We start from the raw sequence: 25,668 nt of genomic DNA, 5'->3' as shown, positions 1-25,668 counted from the left end.
TTAATAATCTGGATATTGACAGAGGCTCTATGGTTATTAACTATGCAGATGATAGGAAGAGTTGTTGGTAGTTTGGAGTATAGTTGAGGCTATTAGATAGCTCAATTGGTATGATGGGGATAGACTGGCATCTCAAATTTAATTCTGATACATGTGAGATGATACCTTTCAATATTTCATAGGATTCAATTAGATCCCCTCTCATTCTTCTAAATTCCAGTGAGTACAGGCCCAGAGCCATCAAATTCTCCTCACATGTTAACCCTTTCATGTCTGGGATCATTCTCATGAACATCCTCTAGACTTGCTCAAATGCCAGCACACCCTTTCTTAGATATAGGGCCCAAAACTGCTCACAATACTTCAAATGCAGTATGACCAAGGTCTTATAAAGCCTCAGCATCCCTTGTGCTATGGGGATTGACACAGAGGCCTGAGTATGTTAGCCATGATCATATTGAATGGTGGGAAGAACAGTCTGAGGGACTGAATGGCCTAGTCCTCCAATGATCTTGTGATCTTATGTTCTTGTGATCCTGTTGTCTGCCTGTGGTGTATTTCAGCCTGATGGATCATCTCCATGTTACCTGCAATAGAAACGTTTTAATTCCCCCAGAAAGTACTGTATATTCAGAGTGCAGTTCTATACAAGATCAGCACAGTTCAGAATAAGCAGCAATGTCTCAAGGGTTCTGAAGAACTGCTTTGCAAAAGTATTGTTTGGGGAGTTTTCCACAGTAAAGCTAAACGAATCCAGACTAAAAGCTAAGTTTTCATTAAAAATTCTATGAATTTGCAAATCCTTTTGAGTCTAAAGTTGGCATGGTATTAATGTTGATCTTCTGGGGATGAGTTTTCACACTGGACCACGTTTCGAACAGAAATGAAAATCAGATGAAAATTCAGGGATGTAATTTCCCACCGTAGGACCAAAAGTGGTCTAATTTTGTCCTACTTCAAGTTGAAGAGACTTTCAATGTGCTCAACAGTTTAGTGTTATGAAACCAGTCTCTAGGTTGGAATTGGTGATTGGTATTGCTTTATTATTGTCACATGTATCAAGATGCAGTGAAAAACTTGTCTTGCATACTGTTCATACAGATCAAATTACACAGTGTGTTGAGGTAGACAAGTAAAAATGATAACAATACAGAATGAAGTCTAAAAGCTACCAAGAAAGTGCAGTGCAGGTAAATGATAAAGTGCAAGATCATAATGAGGCAGATCAAGAATGTTTTGAGGCCAAGAGTCCATCTTGGCAGAAAAGGTGTCTCTTCAAGAGCATGAGAGCAGTAGGATAGAAGCTGTCCTGAGGCTGGGGGTATGTGATTTCAGGATTTTATTATCTTCTATCTGATGAGAGAGGGGAGAAGACAGAATGTTTGGGATGGGTGGGGTTTTTTATTATGCTGGTTGCTGTACTGGGGCAGCAAGAAATATAGACAGAGTACACAGGGGTGAGGCTGGTTCCTATGATACTCTGAGCTGTGTCCATGTGAAGAATCTTCACGTGGAGGCTAATAACCTTCAAACTGGGCTTGCAGACCATTTCTTTCAGCAGGTCATGAACAAACTAATTTAGATACTTGACAATTGAAATAAAGAAAATACCTCAAACAGAATGAAGACCCGGATTCCTCTGTTGAGAGAGAAGTAGAGCCAACATTTCAGGTCAGGGTTCTAACATCAGAACTCTGTTCGGTCCGATATCCATTTCCGTGCTAATAATCTTTAAGAACAATGTAAGAATATTGTGGTAAACTTCTATAAACTATGAGTAAATACAAGAAATTCTCCAGGTGCTGAAAATCCAAAGCAACACACACAACATGGTGGCAAAACTCAGCATCCATGTAAATGAGCGAACAGTTGATGTTTTGGAGTGGGACCCTTCTTCAAGACTGGAAAAGAATGGGGAAGATGCCTGAACAAAAAGGTGGATGGAGAGGAAGGAGGATAACTGGAAGGTGATAGGTGAAACCAGGTGGGTGGGAAAGGTAAAGGGCTGGAGATGAAGGAATTATAGGCGAGGAGAGTGGACCATAGGAGAAAGGGAAGGAGCAGAGGCACCAGAGAAGGTCCTGTCCCTTCCCACTAATTTCTCACCGGGAGTTGCAAGTGGCCAAAGTGCACTCCTGCCCATTCACCTCATCTCTCACCTCCATTCGGGTCCCCAATCAGTCTTTCCAGGTGAGACAATGCTTCAGCTGCAAATCTGCTGGGGTTGTCTGTTATGATCAGTACTCCTGATGCGGCCTCCTCTGTATTAGTGGCACCCGTCGGAAGTTGGGGACTGCTTCGTCGAACACTTCTGTTCCATCCGCCAAAGGTGAAACTTCCTGGTGGCCCGACATTTTAATTCTGATTCCCATTGCCATACTGAAATGTTGGTCCATGGCCACCTCAATGAGGCCACTCTCAGGGCGGAGGATCAATACCTTATATTAGGTCTGGTAGCCTCCAACCTGATGGCATCCATGTTGATTTCTCTCTCCCCCTCCTCTCTTCTTCTTTTCCCCACTCTGGCTTCTTACCTCTACTCAACTGTCTATCACCTCTCCCTAGTGCCCTCCTCCTTCCTTTTCTCCTATAGACCACTTTCTTCTCCTATCAGTTTCCTTCATCTCCAGCCCTTTACCTTTCCCACTCACCTGGCTTGACCTATCACCTCCTAGCTATCCTTCTTTCCCTCTCACCAGTTTTCTGTTCTAGCATCTTCCCCCTTCCTTTTCAGTCCTGAAGAAGAATCTCAGCCTGAAATGTCAACTGTTCATTTCCATTTATGCTGCCTGACCTGCTGTGTTCTTCCAGTATTTTGTGTCTGTTACTAGTATTATAATGTCCATTTATCAGCTCCATATATTCAGATATCAAGATCTTGTACATAGTGCAAAGATTTGGCAGAGAAGTATCAGACATGCAGAGAGACCAGGCAAACTATGATTGTTCTTCTTAAAACAGGAGAGCTTGAATAAAAATTCTGAATTATGAAGTAGTTAACTTTTGAGTTCTTTATCTGACTGTTGGATTTAGCAACCTCTCCCAGGTGAGTGAAGTCATCAGCAGTTACTACTAACCCGCTAGGAAAGAAGGTCATGGCTTCACACCTGAGTTCATTTGTCTGGACAGACTAGAGAGGGAAAAATTGTTCTTTCTTGAGTAGAGAAGGTTCCAAGTTACAAGAGGATTTAGTGGAGAATTTAGGGAGAAATGGTTTCTATTAATATTAGGATCAATAATCAAAGGAAGCAGGCTTAAATACTGTAAAAAAAACAGTTTCTAGTATCTGCAGAACCTCTATGTTTGTGATCAGGAATCTTCTTTCTTACAAATGAGTAGGTAATCTGAAATCCAGTACTTGAAATAGTGTGGAACCGGTTTTACTTTACAAAACAGACTTGAAAAAGAAGGATTTGGAGGAAGAAAGGGCAGGAGAAAGGAACCAAATGAATAGTTCTTTCAAAGAGCTGTCAAAGACACTGGGCCAAATGGCATTGTTTGTGCTATATGATTGAATGATATATAAAGAAGACTTTGGGGAAAATATGCAAAAGATGGCAAAAATTCTAAACAAGAGACTAATAATTAGTCCAAGTTTATAGCTTGGCTGAGGCCGCATAGTAGCATAGTGGTTAGCATAACAGTTTAGAGTACCAGCGACCCAGGTTCAATTCCCACGACTGCCTGTCAGGAGTTTGAACGTTCTCTCCGTGACTATGTGGGTTTCTATTGGGTGCTCCAGTTTCAGCCCACAGTCCAAAGGCATACCGGTTGGTAGGTTGTCCAGTGATTAGGCTAGGATTAAATCGGGGAATTGCTGGGTGGTGTGGCTCAAAGGGCCTAATAATAAATAATAAATAAATAAACAAATTTAACATTTTCAGTATGAATAGCCTTCATAATGTCAATGTGATAGTCAGTACAAGAGTGATTATGTCTGTATTCCGAAGGTCACTGACTTCACTTTCATTGTATTCTTGTTCAAAAAGTCGATTTGTTTGAGTCAATTACCTAGTGTGTTTGTATGTCTCTGAAATTTTTCTTAAATAAGAAACAAACTTAATGTAGGGTTCCTTGGCGATAATTTACTATATAATTATTCATCAAAAGTTTTCATTTGTCTTTGCTAAGTGAATAGATCAAAGCAGATTCAATCAATATAGAGTCAGTGCTGAAATGTTTATATATGGTGCTTAGTAACACAGACACATTGCTGCTTCAATACAGAATTCAGCTAATGTAATTTTGTTGTTCATTTATGGGATGTAGTTACCTTGGGCAAGGTCAATATTTAATGCTATGCGTTTCAGTCTGTTTACAAAATTCAGTCCCAGAAACTTTAACTACAGATCTGCAGTGTGATGCCCAGCTGGTACCCTGTGTGAATTAAGTGGCAAGACTACAGACAGGCTACCATTCTGCTGTATTGCATAGATCCATAATCCTGGTATTTCAAACAATGAAATGATTTGTTACTTATTACAACATAAAAGGATGCTAATTAACCAAAAGATAATCTCATCATTCCGATTCTTTTCCTCTGCCCTTATTTCCCAATAGCTCACAGATGCACATCAACACCTTATTGATTTACATTTACCACTTAATGATGCAGAACGGGTAATTTACAGTAGTGAATTAACCAACCAGCACACGTTCAGAATGTGGGAGGACACCAGAGCATTTGAAGCAAGTCCACGTGCACAGGAAAACTCCACATAGACAGCAGCCATGTTATCAATCCATCCTGGACTTCCATCCTGCTCAAGGCAACACACACAAAATACTGGAGGAGCTCAGCTGGCCAGAAACAGTGACTGCCCAAAACGTCGACTGTTTACTCTTTTCCATCGGTGCTGCCTGCCTGCTGAGCTCCTCCAGCATTTTGTGTGTGTTGGTTTGGATCTCCAGAATCTGCAGATTTTCTCTTGTTTATGGTACCATCCTGCTGCCCATTAGAATGAAACATGTGAGGTTGTTAGAGAGCATGGCAGAAAGTATGCTGCTTTATTTTACCGGAGAACTGGGAAATAGAGGTCATCGACTCAGGGAAAGAGAGGAATGAAAGGAGAAGGGTTGTCTGACTGGAAACAGTGCGAACCTTTAGAATTTTATACTCTGGAGGGCTGTGGATGAGAGTCAGTGGCCAGAGTAAAAGCTAGTTGATTGATCTTTACTGGGTGTTTAGAGAATCTAAGGTTGTGGACATGGCAGATGTAGAGGTGACAAAGAGAGTCAGCTGTGATCTCTCTGAATGGGGAACACTGAAAAACATTGGCCCCTTTATCTCTCCTGCTCAAATACTGCTTCAAGAATCAATTTGACTAATTTAGCAACAATTGTCTTATACACCAGAGAATAGTACAGCAGAGGGCAGGCCATTTAACTAAACTAATTCAACCAATCACTCCTGGTTAATTAAACCCTTTTTCCCTTCTCTGTCAGAAGCTCTTAATGCTCTTATGCTACCTGCCTTCAGCACCATCCTTAGCAGCACATTCCTAGTACCCACCACACTCAGCAAAAAACTTGCCTCAAACATCTTGTTTGTTTTGTTTTTCTGCCTTTCACTATAAATAGATGCAGTCTAGTACTAGACATTACAATCCTGGGGTAACAAAGATCCTGACTGTCAACTCTATTTGTGCCTCATAGACTTTTATATGAGTGCTGGGGTGGAGATCGGGAGGCAGGATGGAGATACAATACTTTTCTACCAAAAGGAGGTACAAGGTGCTCTTTCCTGCCGCTAGTCTGCAGGTCATCCTTGGGTCAGGTGTGGCACCTACAAGGCCCCCGTCCTCCCCCCAGCCCCCAGTCAGGATCACATGAAGCCATGGGAGCAGGTGGTGGATTGTCGTACGAGCAGCCGGTGCACGTCACAGGTCTTGGTTATGTGACCACTGATGCCAGGCAGACAATCTCTGAAGAGTATTGTAAAGACACTGCCCAGAACAAGGCAATGGCAAGCCACTCCTGTTGAAAAAACTTGCCAAGAACAAACATGGTTATGGATCGTGGTCACCCAAGTCATAGACCCGGCACATAGTGATGATGATGATAATTCTACAAACTTCGATCAAAACTCCCTTTGCCACTCCAGAGAAAACAGATACAGTTTGTCCAACCTCTCCACATAGCATATCTCCTGTGGACCAGGCAGCATCCTGGTAAACCTCCTCTGCACCCTCTCCAGAGTTTCCACATTCTTCCTGTGGTGGTACGACCAAAACCAAAGGCGATATTCTAAATGCGGCTAAAAAAAGTTTTGTAAATTGCCCCGTCAGAGGATCATGACAGGTCACAGTGAACTGATTGGACACGGTATATGGAGCTTACCTTCTTTTCACTGATATCATTAGGGAGAAGACCCAGGGAAGGCATGGATTTGCTTGCTGACCTGGTGGCCCAAGCTTTCAAGTAGTATCTTTATGTCACAAAGCCATACAGCTCATGATCAGGCCCTTCAGCCCACCAAATCTGTGCTGGCCATCAACCAGCCATTTACATTAATTTACATTAATCACATTTTTGTTCTTGCCACAACTTCATCAATCCCTCCCAGAATCTAGATAGCATAGTGGTTAGCAAAGCGCATTACAGTACCAGCGACCTGTTCAATTCCCGCTGCTGCCTATCGGGAGTTTGTATGTTCTCCCCGTGACTGTGTAGGTTTCCGCCGAGTGGTCCAGTTTCCTCCCACAGTCCAAATATGTACCAGTTGATAGGTTAGTTGGTCATTGTAAATTGCCCTGTGATTAGGCTAGGGTTAAAGTGGGGGTTTCTGGACAGTGTGGCCTGAAGGACCTGAAGGACCTATATCGTGCTGTACGTCAACAAATAAATACATAATCTGCCTCATTCATTTTCTCAAACAGTTTGGTGACTTTTCTGGGCTGGCTAACTACATTCCTGGATCACTCAGTCACAGATTCTCACCGTCCAGGCTGAGACCACTCAGCTCATCATGCTCGTGCTGGTTGTCTATGTCCTTACACTTACTTCCTATTGAGTTATATTCCACGCTCCTATTTATTGCTAAGTCTCACCTTGCTGTCCTTCCAACTCATGGCAACGTGCTACAAATGTTCTTTCTTCTCCAAAAGGCCTTTGTCTGTGTTGTTTGGTAAAGGACTAACTGGCAAGATGGAACACTTTGCTTTGACTCTTCACTTCTCTATATCAGGTATCTCCCCTCTCCAGTCTTTCTCCAGTCCAGAGAAAGTATCTCAACCTGAAATGTCAACTATCCATTTCCCTCAGAGATGATGAGTGTTGTGTGTTGCCCCAGATTCCAGCATCAGTAATTCCTGGCGTCTCTGTTTTGCTGAGTTCCTCCAGCTCTTTGTCTGTTTATCTCGGTTACTCTATTCCTAATTTTGACTTTGCTTTAATCCTTCACCTTCTCAGTTCCAAGGAGAAAAGTCATGTATGAACTCTCCTTAGACTCTTAAATCAGTTATTTTTATTGTTTATTGTGATAACTCCAGCATAAAACTTATCTATTGATTTACTTCAGAAGTGTAGACTTTTGGTTTTGCTGCATATTCATGATTATGGTCAATGTCACTCCAGAAATTATCTCCACATTTCAGTTATTTTTTAATATATTTACTGCTGGATGCTCATATATCATCCATAGATCTTTGGAATTCAAGGACATTATGCACAGGAACTAACAGGAAAATTTTTAAAGTGCATCAGTTTTCTAATATATGCCCGTGCCTGCCCATGAGGGTTTAGCAGCTGAAATATTTCAGAGTCACAAGTGACATAAACATAAAAGCAAAGGAAATTGAAAATAGGAATCCTTACTGACATCATTAGTTTTGAAATGACACCACTGCAGCAACAGCTCCATGATGTGGAGGGCTTGCTGGTTAATATTAGTCTCTTGTAGCCTCCCTGGATGGTTTGGCTACAGATAGGACAATATCAATATAATTTACATATAATCCCATGGTGCTGTGTATTTTGTGTCCTTCTCTCCTCCACAGTGATGTCCTGCTCTTCTGGCAATCATCAGACAGAATCCTGTGTTAGTTGCAACATCTCTGACAAGAGAACAAACTCCCAAAAGAAAGCGAAACGATAAGGTTTAAGAATGAGTCAAAGATAATTAACTGGAAGTGTGAAAAGGTGATGTCATCTACATTAGTGTAGGTAACAGAAAAGGTTGTGTTAATCGCTGAGAGACTGCACAGTGCGATGTTCAAAGGAATCAAAGTGTGCTTGGAAACAAGGACGACATGTGCCAGTGATTAAGAAACCAAATGGCCTATTTAATCTGGAATGAGGAAAGTTTATTATAATTGTACAGGGCCCCAGTGAGACTGCAGCAGGAGTGTTGTGTACCACTAAGGTTCCCTTATCTGTGAAAGGACGTACTTGCCATTGATGAAGCACAATAAGGATGAGGAAAGACTGAAAGAATGGGACTGTGTTCTGAGCTTAGATTAATGAGAGAAAATCTTATTGAAACCTGCACACTTTTTATAAATCTTGACAGGCTAGGTGCAGGCAGAATCCTTGTGCAAGAAGTCAAGGATCAGGGGCACTGTTTGAAAAAAAGGATTGGTCATTTCAGACTGAGATGAGGAGAAATTTGCTCCACTAAGAGGGTGACAAACTTTTGGTAATATGTACTTCCGATGGCCATGAAAGCTACACTCACTTAAACAGAGATTCACAGATTTCTGGACATCAAAGGAATCATGGGGTACAGGAATGATGCTGAAAATGGCACTGCTGGTAGGTAAGTCTCAAACTGGATGAGTGGTGAAGCAGGCTTGAAGGGCTGGATAGTCTATACCTGTTTCTATTCCAGCAAGGCTTCATGAAAAGGTAGGCTTTGGAGAGATTTGAAAGGCTGAGAAAATGAGAGGTAGAAAATTTTTAGAAAAAAAACTGATGTTTATGAGAGCAACATACATCAAAGTTGCTGGTGAACGCAGCAGGCCAGGCAGCATCTGTAGGAAGAGGTGCAGTCGACGTTTCAGGCCGAGACCCTTCGTCAGGACTAACTGAAGGAAGAGTGAGTAAGGGATTTGAAAGCTGGAGGGGGAGGGGGAGATGCAAAATGATAGGAGAAGACAGGAGGGGGAGGGATAGAGCCGAGATGATGTTTATGAGCGCTGTCTGTTTTGCGTGTAGGTGTATATAATGGTAAGGAGATGAGAATCAGGTTTAATACCACTGGCATATGCTGTGAAATTTGTTAACTTAGTGGCAGCAGTACAGTGCAATATATGATAAATATAGAAATAAATAAATTAATTACAATAAGTACAGATATTTATTAAATATTTAAATTAAAAATAGTAGTGCAAGAAACTGAAATAATAAAAAAGTGAGGTAGTGTTCATGGGTTCAATGTCCATTTAGAAATCGGATGGCAGAGGTGAGGAAGCTGTTCTTGAATCACTGAGTGTGTGCCTTCAGGCTGCTGTATCTCTTTCCTGGTGGTAGCAATGAAAAAAGGGCATGTCTTTGGTGATGGGTGTTCTTAATAATGGACGCTGCCTTTCTAAGGCATCGTTCCTTGAAGATGTCTTGGATACTACAGAGGCTAGTACCGACGATGGAGCTGACTAATTTTACAACTTTCCGTAGCTTCTTTCAATCCTGTGCAGTAGACGCCCAACCTCCACTATACCAGAGGGTGATGCAGCCTGTCAGAATGCTCTCCACGGTACATCTGTAGAGGTTACGAGTGATTCAGGTGACAAACCAAATCTCCTCAAACTTCTAATGAAATATAACTGCTGCCTTGCCTGATATGCTGACAGCAACTGAAATTCCTCTATTTGCAGAACCTGGTTAAAGGAAGTATAGCTCACTAGCAGCATCTGTGTGGTGGCATTTCGAATAGGGACCCTGCATTTGGACTGTGACGTGGTTCTTGAGTCTCCATATAGGACAATGAATATTTGGCAGTAGGAAAGATAATTTATTGGGGGAAATATCTAGATAATGAAAATGTAACGATGGATAATCACCATTGATCTCTGAAAGGAAAGTCATACTTGATGAACCTCTTTGAAGAGTAAGAGAAATACAGATTGAGTACCCCTTGTCCGAAAAGATTGGGGCCAGAAATGTTTCGGATTTTGGATTTTTTCAGATATATATAATGAGGATAGCTTGGGATTGCCATCATTTCCGACTCTGGATTTATGGGCTACCGGTAAGCAATCGTTATCTTACATTTGTTCATCACACGTATGTACTTAACAATAAAAATTATTAGATACCATTAATATATTGTGTACAAGGTAACAAAGGCAGCGTAGCAGCATCAAGAAAATACCAGAATCAGCTGTTGAACAACAGCAAACGACGACAGGCTTTCAGTTTCCACCTGCGATACTGTGTTTTGATTAAAAGCTTACAGTATACTGAATGTAGAACATACTGTATTTGTATTTTACTTTTTTTAAGGTTTTATGTAAGGTATAAAAACAATCAGCATTGTAGACTTGTTCTGGTGTTAGATTTTCATCAGTGACAATCTTCACAAACTTCTCAATGCTCTTTGATCAGCCGATACTTTATCCTTAAAGCTTTTAAAATCCAATGCCATGCCTTTTTCTTAAATTGTGAATATTCACAATTACCTTCAATTTTCAGTTCATTGTGATAGATCGTTGCTTGTTTCAGGATCAGTATATCGTTAAGTGGCATACATAAACTCCGACACTGATAAATCCACTCTTTGAATACACGATTGAGATCTTCATTTTTCACTTTATGCGGTGGTTTTCTATTTTCCAGTAATGTCTGTTCAGTACATATGTGGGGTCACTTCTCAGAACTGTGAATGATGTGTAGAGACCTGCACATTGCCAGGGAACCTTCCCAGTGCCTTGTGGAATTTTCCATTTGTGACTTCATGTTGTCGGTCAAAAAGAAAATCCGATTTCAGAGATTTTCAGATTTTGGAATGTCAGATAAGGGGTACTCAACCTGCACTAGTTAAAACTAAAGAAATACATATAACTCTCAGCAAGCTATTACTGAGTAAACCTGCTGACCATTGTTCACCCTACATCCTCGGAGTGCAACTCTTATGTCATTCTGACCAACTAGATCACTTCTTTCCTGTTTCCTACTTACAACCAGCTTTCTGTACGTTCTGATGCTTGCCCCTGACCTCAGCATCCCCAAATGTGAGGCAGTTACTTTGACAGGAAGATGCAGGAAGGAAGTCACATTCTGGAAGGAAAATCAATAAGCAGATGGAGAAAAGCAATTTTAATTCTGACGACCATCTGGACAGTTAAATAAACTTTGAGAAGTGTCAGCCATGTGGCTCTGCTTGAAAATTATTGGATTTTTAACCTCCCTGATGTGCACTAGATATCTCAGGTGACTAGTTTATTTTAAGGTGTTAGTACAGGAGGAACATCTTTCAGATGCTCTAGATTGATATGTGTACATACCAGTTAAATTCTAGAGAAATTACATACAGATGTTCCATTTTGATTTTTTTTATTATTGATTGTTTTCTCTGAGAGATTCGTGTCACCTGCAAGCTATAATATTTTACAGATGAGCCTGTCTGTGTGCAGTTTGCTTCACATCATGATAACTGCTCATGACAGCTCAAACCTGGAGCAATGTTTGCAGTTTAAACCCAGTTGCCTTCAATAGCCACAGTTAACATCAACTTCTGTGTGGACTGCAATGTTCCAACAAGAACTGTCCTTTGTTATTCAAATAGTAAGCCATGGGTGACAAAGGACATTAAGGACATCCTGAACGCTAAAAAGAGGGCATTTAGAGATGGAAATAGGGAGGAGCTGAGGGCAATACAGAGTGACCTGAAAGCCAGGATCAGGGAGGCTAAAGACAGGTACAGGAGGAAGCTTGAGTGGAAACTCCAGCAGAACAACATGAGAGAGGTCTGGAGGGGGATGAGGACCATCACTGGGTTCCGGCAAACTAGCAACAGAGGAGCTGAAGGCAGTGTGGACGGGGCCAACGAATTTAACCTGTTCTTTAACAGATTTGACATTGTGGCCCCTGCCCATCCCCCATATGAACCATCTGTTGTTGGACCCCAACCAACACATATTCCACTCTCCCCTCCTACCCCTCCTCACAGTCCCCCACCCTGGTTTCATGACTATACCCTTCCCCACACGAAACCACCACGGTGGGCTTCACGGCTGAATAGGTGAGAAGACAGCTGAAACGTCTCAACCCAAGCAAGGCTGCAGGACCGGATGGTGTCAGTACCAGGGTGCTCAAAGCCTGTGCCCCTCAGCTATGTGGAGTACTTCGCCATGTCTTCAACATGAGCCTGAGGCTCCGGAGGGTTCCTGTACTGTGGAAGACGTCCTGCCTCGTCCCTGTGCGGAAGATGGCATGCCCCACATCATGAAGACCCTGGAGAGACTTGTTCTGGAGCTGCTCCGGCCTATGGTCAGGCCACACTTAGATCCCCTCCAGTTCGCCTACCAGCCCCGACTAGGAGTTGAGGATGCCATCGTCTACCTGCTAAACTGTGTCTACGCCCACCTGGACAAGCCAGCGAGCACTGTGAGGGTCATGTTTTTTGACTTCTCCAGTGCGTTCAACACCATCTGCCCTGCTCTGCTGGGGGAGAAGCTGACAGCGATGCAGGTGGATGCTTCCCTGGTGTCATGGGTTCTTGATTACCTGACTGGCAGACCACAGTACGTGTGCTTGCAACATTGTGTGTTCGACAGAGTGATCAGCAGCACTGGGGCTCCACAGGGGACTGTCTTGTCTCCCTTTCTCTTCACCATTTACACCTCGGACTTCAACTACTGCACAGAGTCTTGTCATCTTCAGAAGTTTTCGAATGACTCTGCCATAGTCGGATGCATCAGCAAGGGAGATGAGGCTGAGTACAGGGCTACAGTAGGAAACTTTGTCACATGGTGTGAGCAGAATTCTCTGCAGCTTAATGTGAAAAAGACTAAGGAGCTGGTGGTAGACCTGAGGAGAGCTAAGGTACCGGTGACCCCGGTTTCCATCCAGGGGGTCAGTGTGGACATGGTAGATGATTACAAATACCTGGGGATACGAATTGACAATAAACTGGACTGGTCAAAGAACACTGAGGCTGTCTACAAGAAGGGACAAAGCCGTCTCTATTTCCTGAGGAGACTGAGGTCCTTTAACATCTGCTGGACGATGCTGAGGATGTTCTACGAGTCTGTGGTGGCCAGTGCTATCATGTTTGCTGTTGTGTGCTGAGGCAGCAGGCTGAGGGTAGCAGATACCAACAGAATCAACAAACTCATTCGTAAGGCCAGTGATGTTGTGGGGATGGAACTGGACTCTCTGACAGTGGTGTCTGAAAAGAGGATGCTGTCTAAGTTGCATGCCATCTTGGTCAATGTCTCCCATCCACTACATAATGTACTGGGTGGGCACAGGAGTACATTCAGCCAGAGACTCATTCCACCGAGATGCAACACAGAGCATCATAGGAAGTCATTCCTGCCTGTGGCCATCAAACTTTACAACTCTTCCCTTGGAGGGTCAGACACCCTGAGCCAATAGGCTGGTCCTGGACTTATTTCCTGGCATAACTTACATATTACTATTTAACTATCTATGGTTCTATTACTATTTATTGTTTATGGTGCAACTGTAATGAAAACCACTTTACCCCGGGATCAATAAAGTATGACTATGACTATGACTATAATGAGTAGTGTGTGGCACCAAACAAGCAATGTGTTGGAGAATGGGAGGCCTACGCTAAGCATTCCCAGCACGTTTCCTGCCACCCCAGCCGTTGGGCAGTGTAACATTGTGGTTAAGCTATTGGACCAGCATCCAGAGTTCTGCACAGGAGTTCAAATCCCACCATGGCAGCTGGGAAATTGAAAGGTGTGGTGACCTTCAAACCACTGGATTGGCACCAAAAATCCATCGGGTTCAGTAATGCACTTTGGGAAGGAAAAGTAGTCATGGTGTCATACAGCCTGGGAACAGGCCATTCAGCCGACCAGGTCTGTGCCATCCAGCAGGCTCCGACCTGTATTAATTCCATCTACCAACCCTCCACTCATAGCCTTCTCTTCTGAAACAATTTAAGTGCTTGCCTGAACACTGAAATGCTGTCAGCAGCTCTGCAGCCACTGCTCTCTCAGGCAGCGCCTTCCAGGTGCTCTCCTCTCTCTGGTTGAGAAATGTGCCTCCAGGTTCCTTCCCAGTCTCCACCCTCTTACCCAAGTATATGCCTTATGGTTTCATTCATCTTTGGATAAGGGGTACTTGGATCATATTGTCACAGGATTCCTGACACTCGCTTTTCCTGGGAGAGCATGCCTTCAAAAACACAACAACCTGCTAGACCTGACTGTGTCCAAACAACCTGTTCATCCACCCACTCGCCTTTAACAACCCCCAAACCCCTTCACAAACTACCTTCAGCCTGCATCCCTGCCCCTCATGCCCCCTTCCCTCTGATCTGCTGCCACTTCATCCCTCACTCCACCACCCACCGTGTCCAGCGGCTAGCCAGGCTCCCAGTGGATTCCATCCCATCATATTCAATGCCTACAACATCCACACCCTTCAACTTTTGTACCAGCTCAGAAAAACTGCCAATCCAGTTTCAGCCTCTCTCATATGCAAGCAAAAGCTGCCTCTGTCACCGATAGAAAACCCATCTGGTCAATGGCTGATGTCCCAAACTGGAGAGGGGACAATTTTTCACATTGGCTGTGGTCCCATCACATCTTCACTTCGCGACTGTGCAAGAATGTCCAGGTATCACAGTGTTAATAATGCATTGAATCACACTGATACACATTCTACCATTTAAAGAATCAAAAATTATAAAGCTGGGAATGGTTGAAACACTGCAATTACAGCTTGAATCAAAGGGCACCTTCATCCTGTATCAGTGCAGAGTAACTGACCTCAACCACGATCTTCAAAATCACTGCAGGGCTAATAGTCAACAAGCTCTTTGTTAGGTCCATTTTGGATCTGCTTTCATTAGTCTTGCTGCTTGTATTGTTGAAGGTTATTGATTCATATTCTATATTACAAGAGAATGCAGGAAGGAGCGTGACCTCAGGATGTCCCAAAGAGTTTACAGCTAGTGAAGTATTTTTGAATTTACTCATGTAAAAAATAACAGTCGATGCAGGGTTGAAAGAAAAAAGAAAAGAACAACCAAATTCAAGCCCACATGCGTGAAATTCTGGAGGAACTCAGCGGGTCAGGCAGCTTCTATGGAGGGGAAGAGAGTCAATGTATTGGGCTGAGACTCTTCATTAGGACTCGATTTTGAACTTTGGCCTAAAACATCGACGTTTGTTCTCCTCCATAAACGCTGCGTGATTCACTGAGTTCCCGCAGCATTTTGTGTGTGTTGCTCTAGATTTTCAGCATCTACAGAATCTCTTCAGTTTCTAACCAAAGTTGAGCTTGGTCAAGAAATAATGACGATCAGAACTCTTCTCAACTCTGTCAGTCCCTTATCAACACTGTTATTTTCTTTGACTTTTGGCTTGCCATTCCAGACCAGATTTAGAGCTGAAACTTTGGCAACATCGATGAATATCCACTGGGATCATGACTGCAGTTGGAACACATTATCCCTGATTGAAGTGCAGAGTTATCGCAGAGAGACTGCAAGAGGGCTCGAGGTTGACTTTCTGTTCCCTACAGTCTCCATTATGAAGTTGTATAAACCAAAAGGAGAAAGAAAGGACAGAAAGGATCCGATTGGTCTTGAGATAGATGGTGTTTGGAAATCTGTGGCATTTCAGATGAGTACAAATCCCTTCCACAGTCAGGCTCCTCAGACCTATTAAGGGGTGAATTCATCACACATCAGGGAATACTATTTCCTTTTACAAAGCTTCCATAACTACATAGAAGGAGGTAATTTGGCCACTGAATCCTTGCCTGCTGTCAGAATGCTCCTCCTCCCATTCCCACTTTCCCGCTCATTGCTTTGTAATCTTCTCTCTCTCTCTCTCTCACACACCCATGAAAACCACAATGATTTCCCCACCTGGACTGGGGGTCGTTTACATTCACCAACCAACGTGAGTGTCTTCGTGACATGGGAGGAAACAGGAGGACCCCGGGGGAAACACGTAGACTCCACACAGACAGCACCTCAGGACTGGATCGAACCTAGTGTGCTGGAGAGATGGGGTTGCAGCTCACCTTGTTGTGTCAGAATGCTGCAGGTATTCTGTCACTGTGCAATAACTAAGTGGTATAGAAGCTCTCTAGCAACTATTTAAAAAACCTAGATGATTTTAACCTATGCATTTCTAAATAAACTATGGCAAAGTTTTGGCACTGTAGAGGGTAATTGAAGTATAAGAACTCAAAGACCCAACCCTCCCCAGACATTCTCACTTCTCCCTTCTCCCATCAGACAGAAGATACAAAAGCTTGAAAGTATGTACTATGAGGCACAAAGCCAGCTTCTATCCCACTGCTATTAGACACTTAAACAGACCTCTTGTATAATAAGATGGACTCATGTCCTCACAATCCAACTTGTCATGACCTTGCACTTCATTGTTTAACTGCACTGCACTATTTTGATAGCTTTTACACTTTATTCTGTATTATTATTGTTTTCCTTACTCTAATTACTGTGTAGTGATTTGTATGAACAGTATGCAAGTGAAGCTTTTCACTTCATCTTGGTAAATGTGACCATAATATACCAACACCAATACTCAAGGTTCAGGGCCTTGAGTAATGCATACACAGAACATAGAACAGTACAGTGTATGAACAGGACCTTTGGCCCATAATGTCTGTGCTGATGATGACGTTAATTTAACCAAATTCCACGAGCCTGCACAAAGTCTCTATCCCTCCATTCCCTACCTGTTCATGTTCCTCACAAAATGCTACTTGAACTTTATCACACCAGCCATTTTCTGCAAGAAACTCAGTTCATAAATCTCCAATAAAATGTCCTCTTCTAATCTTGAACTCAGGCTCTGAGCCCTGACTAGGAGATAATTACAGATGGAATGCAAGATAAACTCTCACCAAAAGTAAGTGAGGCATTGTCAAAAAATCACTCTGAACATAATTGGGAACATATTCAGAAGAAGATTACATTAAAAGTTTGTGAGTGGGGTGAGGATATCCTAGGCATCTCTTCTTTGGTTCCTGCAGGCCACTGGCCACAGTGATGGTTTAAAGAGTCGCGACTGGGTTGACCAAGTATTCTTTGATTCAGTGTGGCTGCAAAGTGGCACTGGATCACCAGCAGGTTAGATTATGGGTGTGAGTAGGTGTACAGAGCCATATAAGGTCATGAGATAACTTTGAAAGATGAAGCCTGTGGAAAGAAATGGGCAAGTGACTTTTCATGCTCAAGATCAGAATCAAAATGAGTTTATTAGTACTGAGTTTATCGGTGAAACCCCATTATAGCGCGATCGTTTGGGTCCATAAAATGTCATCGCGAAAAAGCGGGGTCGCACTAAATCAGAGTTGTTGTTACTGTAGAAATTAAAACACAAATTAATTTTTAGTAAAGCTTTTTAATACACAAAACAACAAATAAAAACATTCAAGAATATTAGCAATTATCATTTACAGTTTATTTCTTAAAAAAGTGATCGAGTGTTCTTTGAACGTAGCATGTCGTTGGCTGCAAGCGAAATCTAGAATGCTTCTGAGTTGGATATTTTTTATGTGGTCCACCTCCTGGGTCTCCAGCCAACGGGGGCTAGGCTCGAGGTGTTCAATGGCTTCAGACACTTTTGGGGATGGGGGTGGAGGCTCTTCAGTATCATCTTCTTGTGGCTCGAGAACCGGTACACTTGCCTCCACTGGTGCTATAGTTACGTTACGCACGACCTTGGTGTCCGTCAGGTCCTCATATGTTGGGCATTCGTCGTCGGCAGAGTACCACTGGTGTAGCTCTTCTTTGTTCCATTCAGACAGCTTGTCTGCCTCATGCACATCTTCCTCTGTGAAGCCGTCTTCAGGCGTTTGACTTCAGTCCTGCTTCTTCTTCAACTTTGCAAAGCGACACGCATGAGATTTCCAGCCACGAAGTGTTGATTCCGGTAACCCGAGGTCTCGTGCAACTTGAGTTTGACTTTTAGTCTTCATTGCGTCAAGTGCGTGAAGCTTATCTTTCACAGAAAAAGATTTTCTTTTTCCTGCAGTTTGTTCCATTCTGAGCAAAAAAAAAAGGTGCAATGACTCACACAAAATGCTGGTGGAACGCAGCAGGCCAGGCAGCATCTGGTCAAGACCCTTCATCAGGACTAATGGAAAAAAGAGATAGTAAGAGATTTGAAAGTGGGAGGGGGAGGGGGAGACCAGAAATGATAGGAGAAGACAGGAGGGGGAGGGATGGAGCCAAGAGCTGGTAAGTTGATTAGCAAAAGGGATACAAGGCTGGAGAAGGAGGAGTATGGATTGACATGGACATGGAGTCCAATGACTCATCACGTTATATCCGAATTCGCGTCAAATTCGGGCACGTAAAATCGGGGTTTCACTGTATTATGAAATATGTTGTTTTTGCAGCCATAGAAGTGCAATTATAACAAAAAGTGCTGTAAATTAGTTGTATAAAGAGGAATAGTGAGGTAGTGTCCATGGGCTCACAAACTGTTCCAAAAGCTGATGGTGGAGGGGAATAACCTATATGTTAAGTGTACATCTTCAAGCTTCTGTGCCTTCTCCCTGATTGTAGTAATCAGAAGAGGGCTGGCGGGTTCCAAATAGTGAGGGACCTCAATGATTGATGCCACTTTCTTGAGGAATAGCTCTTTGAAGATGTCCTTGACGGAGGACAGGCTTGTGTCTGTGAGTCTTCAATGCTCTGAAGCCTCTTTCAGTCCTGCTCATTGGATCCTCAGCTCTGTGTGGGCTGTGATATAGTCAGTCAGAATGCTCACCAGGCTACATCTGCAGAAATTTGTTTCTCACATCATTGCTGGAAATTCTGTCTGAATTGCATTAACCTGCCAACTACAAGAGGAAGCAACATTGCATCTTCCACAGTTATTATAACTGCCTGTTCCTCATGCCCTTGTTTCTGGAAACTGACGATGAGAAAGCAGGCTGTAGAATTTCAGGCACACAACAACAGTGGCAACACGTTGTTAAAGACTTAAATGAGTGTAAAGTGCTCTGAGTAATGCTAAGGTTGTGAGGTGCAAAAATGCATCAGTGAGTGCAAGATTAACTGGTGCTGTGTGGTAGAATTTTATCGGGATATCATTGCCAATCATGCACATAACCTTGACTCATGAACCATGCTGAATTCCATAAGACCATAAATCATACGACATAAGAACAGAATTAGGCCATTCAGCCCATCGAGAGTTTTATTATCCCTCTCAGCCCCATTCTCCTGTAGGCGTTGACTCCCTGAGTAATCAGGAACCTGTCAAATGCCACTTTAAATGTATCCAAATGACCTGGCCTCCACAGCCACCTGTCGCATTGAAATTCACAGATTCACCACACTCTGGTTAAAAGAATTCCTCCTCATCTCTGTTCTAAATGGATATCTCTCTATTCTGAGTGTCCTCTGGTCCGAGAATTTCCCCACTATAGGAAACATCGTCTCCACATCCACTTTATGTAGGTCTTTCAATATGTAGGTTTCAATGAGGTTGCCCCCTCATTCTTCTAACCTCCCCCGAGTACAGTCTCAGTGCCATAAAATGCTCCTAATATGCTAACCCTTTCACTCTGAGATCATCTCATGAACCTCTTCTGGATCCTCTCCAATGCCAGCACATGTTTTCTTAAATAACGGGCTGGAAACAGCTCACAATACTGACCAATACCTAATAAAGCCTCAGTATTAAATCCTTGCTTTTACACTCTAGTCCTCTCAAAATGAATGCTAATATTGTATTTGCCTTCCTTACCACAGACTTCACCTGCAAGTTAACTTTTAGAGATTCTGCACAAGGCTTCCAAGTGCCTTTTCACCTCTGAATTTTGTATTTTCTTCTTGTTCCGAAAATAGTCTGTGCCTTTATTCCTTCTACTAAAGTTTGCAGATGTTACAAAGATAGGTAGATGGGCATGACCATACATTTAAAAGTTGCTGGTGAACACAGCAGGTCAGGCAGCATCTCTAGGAAGAGGTACAGTCGACCTTTCAGGCTGAGACCCTTCGTCAGGACTAACTGAAAGAAGAGCTAGTAAGAGATTTGAAAGTGGGAGGAGGAGGAGGAGATCCAAAATGATAGGAGAAGACAGGATGGGGAGGGATGGAGCCAAGAGCTGGACAATTGATTGGCAAAAGGGATATGAGAGGATCATGGGACAGGAGGCCCAGGGAGAAGGAAAAAGGGGAGGGAGGGAAAAAACCCAGAAGATGGGCATGGGGTATACTGAGAGGGACAGAGGGAGAAAAAGGAGAGAGAGAGAAAGAATGTGTGTATATAAATAAATAACGGATGGGGTACGAGGGGGAGGTGGGGCATTAGCGGAAGTTAGAGAAGTCAAAGTTCATGCCATCAGGTTGGAGGCTACCCAGACGGAATATAAGGTGTTGTTCCTCCAACCTGAGTGTGGCTTCACCTTTACAGTCGAGGAGGCCGTGGATAGACATATCAGAATAGGAATGGGATGTGGAATTAAAATGTGTAGCCACTGGGAGATCCTGCTTTCTCTGGTGGACAGAGTGTAGGTGTTCAGCGAAATGGTCTCTCAGCCTGCGTCGGGTCCCTTTTGCCAATCAACTGTCCAGCTCTTGGCTCCATTCCCCACTCCCCCCCACCATCTTCTCCTATCATTTCAGAGCTCCCCCTCCCCCTCCCACTTTCAAATCTCTTACTATCTCTACTTTCAGTTAGTCCTGACGAAAGGTCTCGGCCTGAAACGTCGACTGTACCTCTTCCTAGAGATGCTGCCTGGCCTGCTACGTTCACCAGCAACTTTGATGTGTGTTGCTTGAAATTCCAGCATCTGCAGATTTCCTCGTGTATGACCATATATTTCCCTACATTATATTCCACCTGCCTCTTTTTTGCCCTTTCTCCCAATCTGTCTGTCCTTCAGACTCACTGCTTTCTCAACACAACCTGTCTTTGTATAATCTGCAATCCTGGCCACAGAGCCATCAATTCCATCATCCAAATCATTGACATATATCACGAAAAGAAGTGGTCCCAACTGACACCTGTGGAACACTACTAGTAACTAGAAAAGACCCCCTTTATTCCCACTCCTTGCCTCCTGCCAGTCAGCCAATCTTCCACCCACATGCTAGTATTTTTCCTGTAATGCCATGCTTGATATTGTTAAGCAACCTCAGGAGCAGCCCCTTGTCAAAGAATCTGGAATTCTTGCAGATTCACTGTGCAAATGGGAAGTAGACGCCAATTAAGACACTCACTATAGCTGTTAGGTAGTTAGCCTTATCACCACTCAGCAGCTCGGTCATGATTAGATTCATCTTCTACCCCAGTATGTCTGTTGGTGAGGTTACAATTCGCCCACCTCTGTATGTAAAATGTGACCTCATGCTCTTTGGCTCTGGCCTGATAATTCCATGATCTGAAGTCTAGTATCTAAAGGAGAGTTTGCTAATGAACTCATAGCTGTAAATCTGATACAGCTTGCTCGTGAGGAGAATGCCACCATTCTGTCAAAGAATCTGCATTAAAAGTGGAGGGCAATTAGGAAAGGGATGTCACCTTCCAGAGGATGCCCAGCTCCCCCTGCTTCAGAAATCTTCCTGTAAACAAATCAATGTTTGCAGATTTTTGAAAAAAAATTACCACTGTACGCCAACGACAGCATTGAGTTATGATCTCAGAGAGGTTGCCGACACAAATTCAACAGCTGATATATGACAACGTCTGAGTAAGATTCAAGATTGTTTAATGTCATTTTCAGTACACAAGTGTAAAAGAGAACAAAATAATTGTTACCAACAAGAACAAAAATGTCCAAATGTAATTATGTGTCAGTTTTAGCTCCGCAGATCATACAACAACCCAGTGTTGTTTACATTAGCTGTCGGATCATGCTATGGTTGAGTGATACTTTCACCAAAAATATTAGAGATGTAAATCAATCAATTATTAGATCAAAGCGAATCAATTATCATCAAAGTCTTTGTAGACCATGTTGGCATCTGTAACCCAGTTTAATTAAGTCCCACAGAGCTGCTTTCAACTCCTTCAGTGAATGCTGACACCAGATCACATCTACTGGTTGCTAATAATTTTACATTACTGAAATCTAATATGCTACGATGTGATTACTCGTAATTGAGATATAAACATCTGTACACATATGAATATCTTTGATAGTCCAAGTATAAACTCCCCAATTTTGCACCATAACTTGGCTTCTCTCAGCGACATTGGCTTCCACTGTCCTGGAGGTTCTACGTGATCATTTTTGTCACCTTCCTGATGAAATTCATGAGAAAAGCAAGCGGCTTTACAGTACAAATTGCAAAGCCAGGAAAAAAACTGTGTTTGATTCATGAAACGCATCAAATGAAATTAAAAGATTTGTGCTACAGCCATTTATTTCATTTTAGAAAGGTTTTGATGACAAGTCACAGGCTTCTAAGACTTAATTTTGGTGCTTGTTAATTTGTTTAAATAATTTTCAGCAATTACATTTGCTGCAATCTTTAACCATCTTTAAAACATGCAGGAGGAAATTAACGTTTTAATTTCCTGTGACTTGACTCCATGGAGTCTTATGACAATTTAAGACTATTTCTGATAAGGTAGTTTCACATTGATGCTTTGGGATTGCAGTATTGCATGACAGCAGATGTATGATGGAAAATAGAGAAATAAAAGATTACAATACTGGTAAATCTGTGCATCTTCCAGTATCAGCAAAGGCAAAGGACTTCATGACCTGCCCTTCACCTTCCTTTGGTTCCTCACCTCCTTCCATTTAATCCATGGTACACTGTCCTCTCCTCTTTGATACCTTCTTCATCAGCCCTTTGAATCTTCCACCCGTTACCTCCCAGCTTCTCACATCATCCTCCTCCCTCCCCCACCCACCAAGCTTTCCACTGACTTGGACTTAAACCTCTCCCCCTCCCACAACTTCTTATTCTGGTTTCTGCCCCTTCCTTTCCAGTCATAATGAAGGGTTTCGACCCAAAATTGATTGTTTGTTTCCCTCCATAGATGCTGAGTTGCTCCAGAATTTGTGACTGTTGACAGAAACCTTGTTCCTTTACCTTTGTGCAGGTCACTGGTAGTTGGGGAGGGGGAGGAATTGTCAATTTCCTTGTGTAAGTCGGATACCACACACTCAGTGGGAGTGCTGGCCAAAGAGCCAACACTGTTGGAATCCCAATTCTCTGACCCCCTCATCCTTTGAGCACAACAGTGATGGCTTATCAGACACCACAGTTGATATGGAGGGGAATATTTATAGGAGTAAAAGAAGGTTCATTCTCACAATAATATAGATAGAGGCCATTCAGCCTATAGCTTTGATATTAGTTCCCAGTGGAGCAGTCCAATGCCTTATTCCCCCACTTCTTAACAAATTCTCCCTGTGGCCCTGTCAACTCTTTTTAATTTTTTTTTGCCACTCCCATATTCCAAAGGGTAATTTACAGTAGTCATTTAACCCACCAGTACAGATGTGGGAGAAAACCAGAGCATCGAGGGGAAACCCATGTGTCTCATGGAGAATGTACATCCTTTGCACAGAGAGCCCCCGAGGTCAGGGTTGAACTGAGGAGCTATGACACATACACTATCGTGACACGTTGCATCCCTTCCTGTCCTCTGTACAACGCCATAAAAAAATAGAGCAAACAAAAAGTATTTCAACGTGTAGTAAATGAAGAATGATTCATATTCAGTACAACAATTTTCACAATCACAAGATGTGTTTTCCTACAATTATCTACTTCTGAAGTGTATGATATTGACTAAAGAATAAATACAGGCAGAGTTATGAAGTCATCAGGCACTGGCACAGAATTAGGCCCTTTGGCCTACAAAATCCTGCCAACTGTTTTCCCCATCTACAGTATACCTATTTGCCCACATTAAGCTGGTATCCTTCATGCCTTGCTTATTCCTTATCTAAAAGCCTCTTCTATGTAGTAACTGTATCTGACTCCACCACCTCTTCTAGCAGCATGCTTCAGATATCAACTAATCTCTGTGTTAAAAAATAACTTTCAACATAAAACCTCCTTCCTCTCACCTTAAGTAATCAAAGCCCTCTTGATTTTGATATTCTGTACCCTGGTAGGAAGATTTCAACTATGTACTCTGTCTGTGCCTCTTGGAATTTTATATACCTTCAACAAATCATTTCTTCACCTTCTTCGCTCTAGAGAAAACAATCTCTCCTATAACTGAAGTCCTACAATCCAGGCAACATCCTGGTGGATCTCTTCTGCACTCTCTCCAGTGCAACCAGATTCTTCTCATACCGTGTGACAACCTGAATTGTGCACAGTGTTGTCAATCCAGTTTGCTTTAAAGTTGCAATATGATAATCCCAGATCTAATATTCCATGCCCTGACCTAGAAAGGACAGCATCTAACTTTGTAGTTACTTTAATGAAACTATGGACTAGAATCCCAAGGTCCTTCTGTTTATCAATATTCCTCAGGGCTTTACGATTTACAGAATATGTTCTTTCCTTATTTCACTTCCTAAAATGCCTCACCTGATAGTCTATTTGTGAATGCTCTGTCCAACTTTTCATCTGACCTATCTCCTTCTATAGTCTTTGACAACTTTTCTCATTCTCCACAACTCCAGCAACACTCCACAGTGAATTCCTAAGCTAGTCCCCTTTCTCTTACCTCCCTAAACTTCACCGTATTGACCAAAGTGCTTTGTTGAGCTAGTCCCCTTTACCTTACCTCTCTAAACTTTTCTTATCTATGCACCTGCCCAAATTCCTCTTTAATGTCGTAATTGTACCAGCCTCAACCATTTCCTCAATTCTACATACCCATCACCCACTGTGTGAAAAATTTGGCCCCTGAAGTTCCTTATAAATCTTTCCCTTCTCATCTTAAACTTGAATTGACGAAGGGTCTCGGCCTGAAACGTCGACTGCGCCTCTTCCTATAGATGCTGCCTGGCCTGCTGCGTTCACCAGCAACTTTGATGTGTGTTGCTTAAACTTGAATTCAATGGTTTTAGACTACCCTACCCTGGGAAAATGATTGTGACCCTCCATCTTATTAATAGTCGTCATGGTTTTATAAATCTCTATAAGATTACCCTTTAACTTCCTTCACTTCAGGAAAAAATAGTCTCTAGTATCCAGTCTCCCCTCGTAACTCAAGCCTGGAAAGGAATAAATTGGAGAATCAGGAGGTTTTCCTTAAAACCCACAGGGAGGTGGATAGGCCATTGACATTTTAAGAGTGGGAAAGATGTGTGTTTCTGGAAATGTCGCTTCTACGGCTCCCTTCATCCAAATCGATCTTTCATTTCATCACGTTCATGGGCTTTCCTTCTCAGTCTATTCACTGCACTGTGTGCTGATTCAAACACGTAAGTGAATATCTCAGAGCTGCCAATACCACCTAACAATGAAGGCCAAAAGCTCAGTTCTGGTTTTCTAAGTCAACCAAACCCACACGAATCTAATACCATTCTGAAGCAACTCACCTTCAATGCTTATCATTAAATTGACAACAGTATGCTTTTGAACAAAAGGTGCATTTTATTCCAGAGCAAGCC

General features: G+C 42.6%; 1 protein-coding gene and 1 long non-coding RNA gene across 3 annotated transcripts in view; one reads left to right on the top strand and one right to left on the bottom strand.

Moving 5' to 3' along the window:
* epha8 (eph receptor A8) overlaps nucleotides 1-25,668 on the top strand; it is a 390,012-nt gene that overhangs the window by 95,636 nt on the left and 268,708 nt on the right. The window lies entirely within an intron of this gene.
* Nucleotides 1-25,668, bottom strand: part of LOC134337638 (uncharacterized) — a 79,119-nt gene that overhangs the window by 1,437 nt on the left and 52,014 nt on the right. Inside the window, exon 2 of the long non-coding RNA XR_010016040.1 lies at nucleotides 1,612-1,729. This is a non-coding gene — a long non-coding RNA (uncharacterized LOC134337638). The remainder of the gene's footprint in view (nucleotides 1-1,611; nucleotides 1,730-25,668) is intronic.

This window comes from Mobula hypostoma, chromosome 25 (assembly GCF_963921235.1).
Source record: "Mobula hypostoma chromosome 25, sMobHyp1.1, whole genome shotgun sequence".
NCBI classification, from domain to species: domain Eukaryota; kingdom Metazoa; phylum Chordata; class Chondrichthyes; order Myliobatiformes; family Myliobatidae; genus Mobula; species Mobula hypostoma.
The sequence above is the reverse complement of the archived record's forward strand: the minus strand, read 5'-3'. Positions and strand labels throughout refer to the sequence as shown.